At 41.7% G+C, this 9,310-nt stretch overlaps 1 protein-coding gene and 1 pseudogene across 2 annotated transcripts in view; one reads left to right on the forward strand and one right to left on the reverse strand.

The window, feature by feature from the left end:
* ZNF670 (zinc finger protein 670) overlaps nt 1–9,310 on the reverse strand; it is a 42,308-nt gene that overhangs the window by 3,527 nt on the left and 29,471 nt on the right. The window lies entirely within an intron of this gene.
* On the forward strand, nt 2,143–3,475 carry LOC105521544 (annotated as a pseudogene).

The following is a 9,310-nucleotide window of genomic DNA, read 5'->3' on the forward strand; positions in this document are numbered from 1 at the left end:
AAACAAAACAATTTTAAAATTTCTATTGGGCAACAACAAAGTGCAATGGAGTAAGCCGAAAGATAGTACATGTGCTTAGAAGAAACTCAATGTCATCAAGATATCACCTCCTTCAAATAGCCTTAAAAAATTCCATCAATCCCCAAGACAGACACTTTATTAGCAACTGAAAACTACTTTTCCAAACATAATAAAAAAAAAGTCTAAGAATTGTCAAAGTCTTCCAAACAATAGGGCAATGGCTTCCTTACCATGTATCAGAAATTTTCAAATTATAATATTCAAGACAGCATAGTATTAACATGGAGATAAACAAATAGTCCAAAAGGGAAAAAAGTTTTAAATAAGCAGAAATTTTATATGTAAAGTTCATTGATGACAGAGCATTCCAGAACAGTGGAAGAAATCAAAAGCACTTTAGAGCAAACCGGTACTAACTGAAAAAGTACATTGCATTCCCCTCTATTCCATGAACAATAATCAAGTTATTTATTTCAAACGTGAAAGACAAAACTAAAACACTTGCAGACTTCAAAGGAAAACGGGTATTTTTGGACAGAAAAATGGGCAGAATTCATTTAAATAGAAAAAAATAAAGGAACTGACAAATTCACATATATTAATATTCAGGAAATTAAAAGGCAAAAAGCAGTGGGAAAAAACTGTAATACATGCAATATAAAAGAATTAGTATGAAGTGAACACGAATACTAATTAGAATAAAAATGAACATGATTTAAAAGTGAGAAAACAAGCAAAGCATACTTAAAAGACGATGAAAGACTATCTATTTTTTAAAAAGTCAACTTCCTTGGTAATGAGAAAACAGAAAATAGGTGCCTGACATTTGAAATTGACTAGAAGAAAGAAATCAACTCCATGTGACGACGGCCATGACAAACGGGTTACTCAGGAAGAAAGGAGGAGTCAACTGATACTCTCCGCTGCTCTAATTTGAATTTACCACAATGTGGAGCCCATTAATTTTTCTAAAATGTCCAGAGAATTTACTGTGCATCTGCACTTGGAAATGTGGCATAAAATTATAGGAGCATTATTTTTCCAAAAAGCAAAAAAAAAATGCTTGAAAAAGCCCTAACATCAGAATCAGTAGAATGCACGGCTGAATTCAATGGTCCACAGCCTCAGGCACTAGCATGTGTGCAACATAATGACACAAGGAAATCACCAAATAAACCTTTTTAATTCCATTCATACTCATTTATAGAAAGTTCCAGTAAAGCAAAATGGAACAGAAAAATTACAGATGATAAAAATGCAAAAAAAATAGCCAAAGAATCAGAACAGTGGCCAACCAAGAGACGAGTCCAGGTGAAACTATCAGAAAACTCTTAAGGACTGGACGGGGCCCAGTGAAGAATCAAAGTTGCTCCCACTGTTATTACTAAAACTCCTGACAAATGTTTTACTCATTCTTACTACATTTCATAACAGAACACTTAAAAATTAATTAAATTTAAAAGAACGCAATTTTTCTGTTTCTTTGCCTTATAACATGGTGATCTGAGTTGTGATTTACAGATTTCACAGAAATAAGTAAACCGAGCAGCACAGCTCACAGTGCTAGCCGCTTCGTGAGCGGCTAAAGTACATACCAGATTGCAGGCGGCAGAGCCGATTAGCAAGTCACTGCAAGAGAAGACAGAACCACGGGGTGATGGGCAATGTCTGAACATTCCGCTAGTGGTACTAAGTGTGATGTTCAAGTGCAGAGATGTGTTTGGAGAGGGTAGGAAATTATTACTCAGAAAATTGACCCTTGTGGATCCATCAGGTCAGGCCTTTCAAGGTGGTCTGATATGGTTTGAATGAGGAAGAAAAGGAGCCAGGCCTGTGTTTTCTGTTGAAGGTAGGTGGAAAGCTAGGGTGAGAATTCAGTTTCAAGGTAAAAGATTTACACGGTTTCAATCTGCTGCCAAAACCCAGAGTGAGCACCCAGGCTTGTTTTCACCATATCCTGCTGTGAGATCAGAAGTAGAACAAGGAAAGTTTAGGATTAAAAGTTGACAACAGTCAATTAAAAGAAAAAGATGGAGACAGACACTTCTGATTTCCAGTGGCGCAAGTAGGCATAAAAGGCAACGGTCAAGCTTCCTGGGTTGAGTTCTGAGCTCCACGAAAATGTCTGACCCCACCAAGCTGCCTGAGCTATTTAAACGTTATTACCAGAGGCTCTTTCCCTATTCTCTGTACTGTAACTGGCTCAACTACAGCAGAGTGGTGAAGAATTACTCCCAACGCTGTGAATTTTCATTCACATTGAAAGATGACATTTACATTCGATACCAATCCTTCAACAACCTGAGTGATCTGGAAAAGGAGATGCAGAAAATGAATCCAAACAAGATTGATATAGGCACAGTATATTCCCACAGACCCAATCAACACAATACAGTGGATCTGGGAGCTTTCCAGGCTCGGGAAAAGAACTGGTGTTTGACACTGACATGACAGACTATGACAATGTGAGGAGATGCTATAGTTCTGCAGATACATGTTCTGAGTCCTGTATCCTCATGACAACGGCCATATGCATCACTGACATAGCACTGAGGGAGGACGTTGGATTTAAGCATCGTCTCTGGGTATATTCTAGAAATAGGGGTGTATATTGTTGGGTCTGTGATAAATCAGAAAACTGTCTTCAGTGGTACATTCTGGGATAGTTGAATATTTGAGCCTTGTAAAGCATGGTCAAGATGTTAAAAAGAAAGTTCAACTAACTGAAAAAATTCACCCTTTTGTCAGAAAATCTATAAACATAATAAAAAAAAACTTTGAAGACTATGCCTTGGTTAATCAAGATATTCTCAAAAATAACAAAAGCTGGGATAAGATTTTAGCCCTTGTTCCTCAAACAATTCAGGATGAACTTCAACAAAGCTTCCAAAAGTCTCACAATTCACTTCAGCACTGGGCGCACCAGCAGACGTCAGAACAACATCAAAAATGAAAATGTGGACCTGGCTGGAGTGGGAGATTATGCTCCAGGACTGTTTCCACGACGGGGTATCAATGTCAGCAAAGAAATCAATCATTTACCGAAGAGCCCTTTTAGCGTTCATCCCAAAACAGGTCGCATTTCTGTGCCTACTGATTTGCAGAAAGTGGATCGGTTTCATCCACTTACTGTTCCAACCACAAGCCTCATCTGCCATGAACTGGATGCCTCTTCCACTAATGAAGAGGAAAAAAGGAGAATTAAGCTGAATCTGATATTAAACATAGAACCAGAGATTGTAAGACCAGTCTGGTACCTTATGTGAAAGCTTTTGAACAATTTCTTGAAAACCTGGGTAAACCCTGAAAAAGAGAACTTAAGAAGAGTGATTTACAAAAAGATTTCAGAAGACAATGCTCCTCAAACCAATGTGGGTATCTTCTGCCTTCAACCAAGGATCAAATGCTCCAAGAGCCATTTAACAAATACAGCAGAACTATGTATGTGTCTTAATGCTCAAAGCAAATTTTCCTTTGCTCGAGAAATAATTTATGTTGAAAAGATTTCCTGAGGCCACCAAAGGAGAGTGTCAAGGTTCATGGAAGGAGCAATAAAAGGAGAAATAATTGGGGGGAAAAAAAAAAACAAAACCAAAAACCAAAGGCAACATTCAGGCTATTATTAAAGAGTCTTTAACAGGTGGTGGGAAGGTAGCGCAGAAAATGGAGCACTTACACACTGCTGGTGGGAATGCAAATTAGTTCAGCCATTGTGAAAAGCAGTTTGAAGGTTTCTCAAAAAACTTAAAACGGAACTACCATTTGACCCAGCAATCCCATTACTGGATACAGACCCAAAGGAATACAAGTTGTTCTACCAAGAAGACACATGCACCGGACTGGTATGTCCATCACAGCACTATTCACAATGTCAAAGACACAGAATCAATCTAAATGCCCATCAATAGTGGACTGGATTTTTAAAAAAGTGGTACATATACACCATGGAATACTATGCAGCTATAAGAAATTAAATCATGTCCTTTGCATAAACATGGCTACAGCTGGCAAGGCCATTATCGTAAACAAATTAACGTATTAACAGAAAACCAAATACCACATGTTCTCATTTATAAATGGAAGCTAACTGTTGAGTATACATGGACACAAAGATGGGAGCAACAGACACTGGGGCCTACCTGAGGGGGAGAATGGGAGAAAAGTGAGAGTCAAAAAACTACCTATCAGGCACTGTGCTCACTATCTATGTGATAAAATCATCTGTGCAGCAAAACAGAAACATGAAATTTACTCATGTAACAAATCTGCGTATGTACCCCCAGAAGACAAAAGTTAAAAAAAAAGCAACGTTCACATTCACAATAAAAGGCAAATAAATTTAACGAAACAACTCTAAGATTAACCATTAAAGAACTGAGTTCCCAGTAAAAACTACCAAGCAAAATATAGAGAGACCGAGAGGCACATCAGAGAATCAACACTTAGTTGATGAGAAAACCGTAAGGATCCTCTGCGAGCAGCAGTACGTGTATAGGAAAAACCAAACTGAAACTGGTGAGCTGCTCAAGCTTGAGGACCTCTCCTGGGTGCCCAGGCTTAGGGATCCCCACTAAGGTATGGGTTTTACATGCAGAAACATTACCAGCTGATACGGTTTGGCTGTGTGTTTCCTTCAAATCTCATGTTTAAACGTGGCCTCCGATGTTGGAGGTGGGCCTCGGGGAAGGCACTTGGGTCACGGAGGCAGACATCTCATAAGTGACTCAGTGCTGTCCTTGAAGTAATGAGTTCTCTGTTGGTTCACAGGAGAGCCGGGTATTTAAAAGAGGCTGGAACTTCCTCCTCCTCTCTCTTCCTCCCTCTCTCACCATGTGGCTTGCCTGTTCCCCCTCTGCTTTCCCACTGAGGCATCACCAGAAGCCAAGCAGCTGCTGGTGCCACGCTTGTGCAGCCTGCAGAACGGTAAGTCAAATAAACCTATTTTCTCTAAAACTACCCTGTCTTAGGAATTACTTTACACCAACGGAAAAATGGAATAATACAGAAAATTGGCACTGAGGAGTGAGGTGTTGCTATAAAGATACCTGAAAATGTGAAAGCAGCTGTGTAACTGGGTAAGAGGCAAAAGCTGGAAGACTTTCAAGAGCTCAGAAAAAGACAGGGAGATAAGGAAAGTCAGAACTTTTTAGAGAGCAATTCAATGATTGAAAGCAAAATGCTGACAGAAATATGGACAGTGAAAGCCAGGCCAATGAGTCCTTAGAGGGAAATGAGAAAGTCTTGGAGAGCTTGAGCAAAGGTCACCCATGTTACACCCCAGCAAAGGCTTGGCTGCATTGTGTCCATGGCCTAAGCATTTGCAGGAGGTGTAATTAGGAGTGATAGCTGGGAGTCTCCAGAGGCAGACACTCCTAAGCAGCAAAGGATTCAAGCGGTGGCATGGCTGCTTCTTTGCCCCCACAATCAGAAGTGATTTAAAGTTGAAACTGATTAAAAGAGAAGCAGAGCATACAAGTTTGGAAAATGTGCAACCTGGCCCTGTGGTGAAGAAGGAATCCAAGCAGCCTGTGGAGCAGCCTGTGGAGCAGTGACTTGGAAGAGAGAGTTGCAAAACTAAAGGGGAACCAGGTACCAGCAGCCACGGGTGCTAAGAAAGACCTGTGATGCCTTTCAGGAAACTCTGTGGCGGCCCCTCTCACCACAGGCCCAGGGGCCTACAAGGAAAAAGTCTGGGGTACCGGGTCGAAGGCATCACTGCCCTGTGCAGCCTTAGGACACTGCTCCTTGCATTCCAGTAGCTCTGGTTCCAGCTTTGGCTAAAAAGGCCCCATATACCACTTGGGCCACGGCTCCAGAGGGCACAAGCCATAAGCCTCGGTGGCTTTGGTGGCTTCCACTTAGTGTTAAGTCTGCAGGCGCATAAAAATGCAAGAGTTAAGGAGGCTTGGTAGCTTCACCTACATTTCAGATGTATCAGGAATGTAGGTGCCCAGGTGCCCAGGCAGAAGTCTGACACAGGGGAGGAACCCCCACAGGCAGCCTCTACTAGGGCAGTGCCAGGAGAAACGTGAGGATGAAGCCCCCACACAGAGTCCCCACCGTGGCACTGCCTAGCAGAGCTGTGGAAACAGACCCCAGAATGGTACAGCCACAAGCAGCATGCACCTGAGCCTGGAAACACTGCAAGCATTAGACTCTAATATGTCAGAAGTCACATGGGCTGCACCCAGCAAAGCCACGGGAGTGAGGATGCCCAAGGCTTTGGGAGCCCAATCCTTGCATCAATGTGCCCAGGTTGTGCAACATGGAGTCAAGGGAGATTTATTTGGAGCTTCAAGGGTTAATGTCTGCCCTGCTGGATTTCAGAGCCTGTTACCCTTTCTTTTGGCAAATCTCTCCCTTTTGGAATGGGAAGGTTCAGCCAGTACCTGTGCCACCACTGTACCTTGGAAGTAAATAACTTTTTTTCTTTTTAATCTTATAGGCTCATTGGTGAAAGAAACTTTCCTTGAGTCTAAGATGAGAATTTGAACTTTTGAGTTGATGCTGGCAAGAGTTAAGACTTTGGGGGGACAGGCTGGGTGCAGTGGCTTATGCCTGTAATCCCAGCTACTCAAGGAGGCTGAGGCAGGAGAATCACTTGAACCTGGGAGGCGGAGGTTGCAGTAAGCCAAGATTGCACCACTGCACTCCAGCCTGGGGGACAAGAGCAAAACTCTGTCTTGGAAAAAAAAAAAAAGAAAAAGACTTTGGGGAACTATTAAAAAGGGATGAGTTTTGCAAAGTGAGAAGACATAAGATTTGGGGTGCAAGGGGTGAAATCAGGTTTAGATGCATGTGTCCATGAAGTCTTGCGTTGAAATGTAACCTTCAGTGTTGGAGGAGGGCCTGGGGGAGGTGTTTGGGTCACGGGGGTTGAACCTTCATGAATGGCTTGATGCTGTTTTCATGGTACTGAGTGAATTCTCACTCTATTAGTTCACATGGGAGCTGGTTGTTTAAAACAGCCTGGAATCTCCTCTCTCTCAGCATGTGACATACATGCCCCCTCTGCTTTTGGCCCTAAGTAAAAGCTTCCTGAGGCCTCACCACAAACCAAGCAGATGCTTGTGCCACACATGTACAGTCCGCAGAACTGTGAGCCAAATAAACCTCTTTTCTTTATAAATTACTCAGTCTCAGGTTTTCCTTTATAGAAATGCAAAACAGACTAATACACCAGTGAAGATCACAGAAAAATCAGTCTCAGATTCCAGAAGGAGGAAGAAGAAAGTAGACATTTTTATTCAGGCCCAAATAATTATCTTCTTAATATTTCTGCATGCAAAATAAACAATTTCTCAAAGGCCTAACCAAATGAAATTTTACCAGAGCTAAACATACTGTGGTAAGAGAAACACCCAACTCCATCCTCCTCTTATCACCTCTATTTAACACAGTAAAGAAAGTGCTACCAGAAAATCAGTTAGAAAAAAATATTCCAGAACTTACAAAGCGGATATAGACAGTACCCAGACATGCACCACAACTGCACATACAGGTGGGGATACACACACAGACACACAAGCTCACTAACCCTCAGAGGCAATGGCCCAAAGTCACCAATGAATTCTGAGAGACACAACCAGATCACCACCTACAACCCAGGAAAAAGCTGGAGTAAAAATTTCTTTCAGAGAGTAGAGTACTAAAAAGCACAGGTATACTAGGAAATTCAGGAAACTGTGTCTGCCCGGAAGAACACATAACGTTTAGAAAAGACCTGAGAAAACCTTATTTTTAGCACCGGATAATCTTTCTTTTGTGATCTGTTTTTAACTTCAGTAGGTTTTGGGGGAGCAGGTGGTGTTTGGTTACATGGGTAAGTTCTTTTGTGGTAATTTCTGACATTTTAGTATGCCCATCAACCAAGCAGTGTACACTGTACCCAATGCGCAGTCTTTTATCCCTAACTCTCACCCATTCTTTCCCCTGAGATCCCAGAGTCCATTACATTATTCTTTTTTTTTTTTTTGAGACACAGTCCTGCTCTGTCGCCCAGGCTGGAGTGCAGTGGCGCGATCTCGGCTCACTGCAAGCTCCGCCTCCCGGGTTCACGCCATTCTCCTGCCTCAGCCTCCCGAGTAGCTGGGATAACAGGCACCGTCACCATGCCTGGCTAATTTTTTGTATTTTTGGTAGAGATGGGGTTTCACCATGTTAGCCAGGATGGTCTCGATCTCCTGACCTCGTGATCCGCCCGCCTCGGCCTCCCAAAGGGCTGGGATTACAGGCGTGAGCCACCATGGCTGGCCTATTACATCATTCTTAGGTCTTTGCATCCTCATAGCTTAGCTCTCACTTACAAATAAGAATATACAATGTTTGGTTTTCCATTCCTGAGTTACTTCACATAGAATTCTGTCTCCAATTCCATCCCCGTTGCTGCAAATGCCATTATTTTGTTCCTTCTATGGCTTAGTATTCCATGGAGAGAGTGTGTGTGTGTGTACGTGTGTGTGTGTGTGTGTGTGTGTGTGTCTCCACTCAATCACTGATGGGCATCTGGGCTGGCTCCATATTTTTGCAATGGAGAATTATGCTGCTATAAACTTGTGTGCAGAAGTGTCTTTTTCATATAATTTCTTTTCCTCTGGGTAGATACCTCGTAGTGGGATTGCTGGATCAAATGATATACTTTTAGTTCTGTAAGGAATCGCCACAGTTTTCCATAGTGGTTGTACTAGCTTACATTCCCACCAGCAGCGTAAAAGTGTTCCCTTTTTACCACGTCCCCACCAACATCTATTACTTTTTCATTTCTTAATTTTGGCAAATTCTTGCAGGAGTAAAATGGTATTGCATTGTGGTTTTGATCTGCATTTCCTTGATCATTAGTGATGCTGAGTATTTTTTCCTATGCTTGTTGGCCATCTGTATATCTTCTTTGGAGAATTGTCTATTCATATCCATTGCCCACTTTGATAAGATTATTTGTTTTTTTCTTGCTGATTTGAGTTTCTTGTAGATTCTGGATATGAGTACCTTACTGGATGCATAGATTGTGAAGATTTTCTCCCACTCTGTGGGTTGTCTGTTTACTCTGCTGATTATTTCTTTTGCTGTGCAGAAGCTTTTTAGTTTAATTAAGTCCCATCTATTTTTGTTTTGTTGCATTTGTTTTGGGGTTCTTGGTAATGAACTCTGCCTAAGCCAAGATCTAGAAAAGTTTTTCTGATGTTATCTTCTAAAATTTTGATAGTTCTATATCATAAATTTGTTTAATCCATCCTGAGTTGATTTGCAAGGTGAGAGAAAAGGATCCAGTCCCATTCTTCTACATGTGGCT

This window comes from Colobus angolensis, unplaced genomic scaffold (genome assembly GCF_000951035.1).
Source record: "Colobus angolensis palliatus isolate OR3802 unplaced genomic scaffold, Cang.pa_1.0 Scaffold40, whole genome shotgun sequence".
Classification (NCBI taxonomy): domain Eukaryota; kingdom Metazoa; phylum Chordata; class Mammalia; order Primates; family Cercopithecidae; genus Colobus; species Colobus angolensis.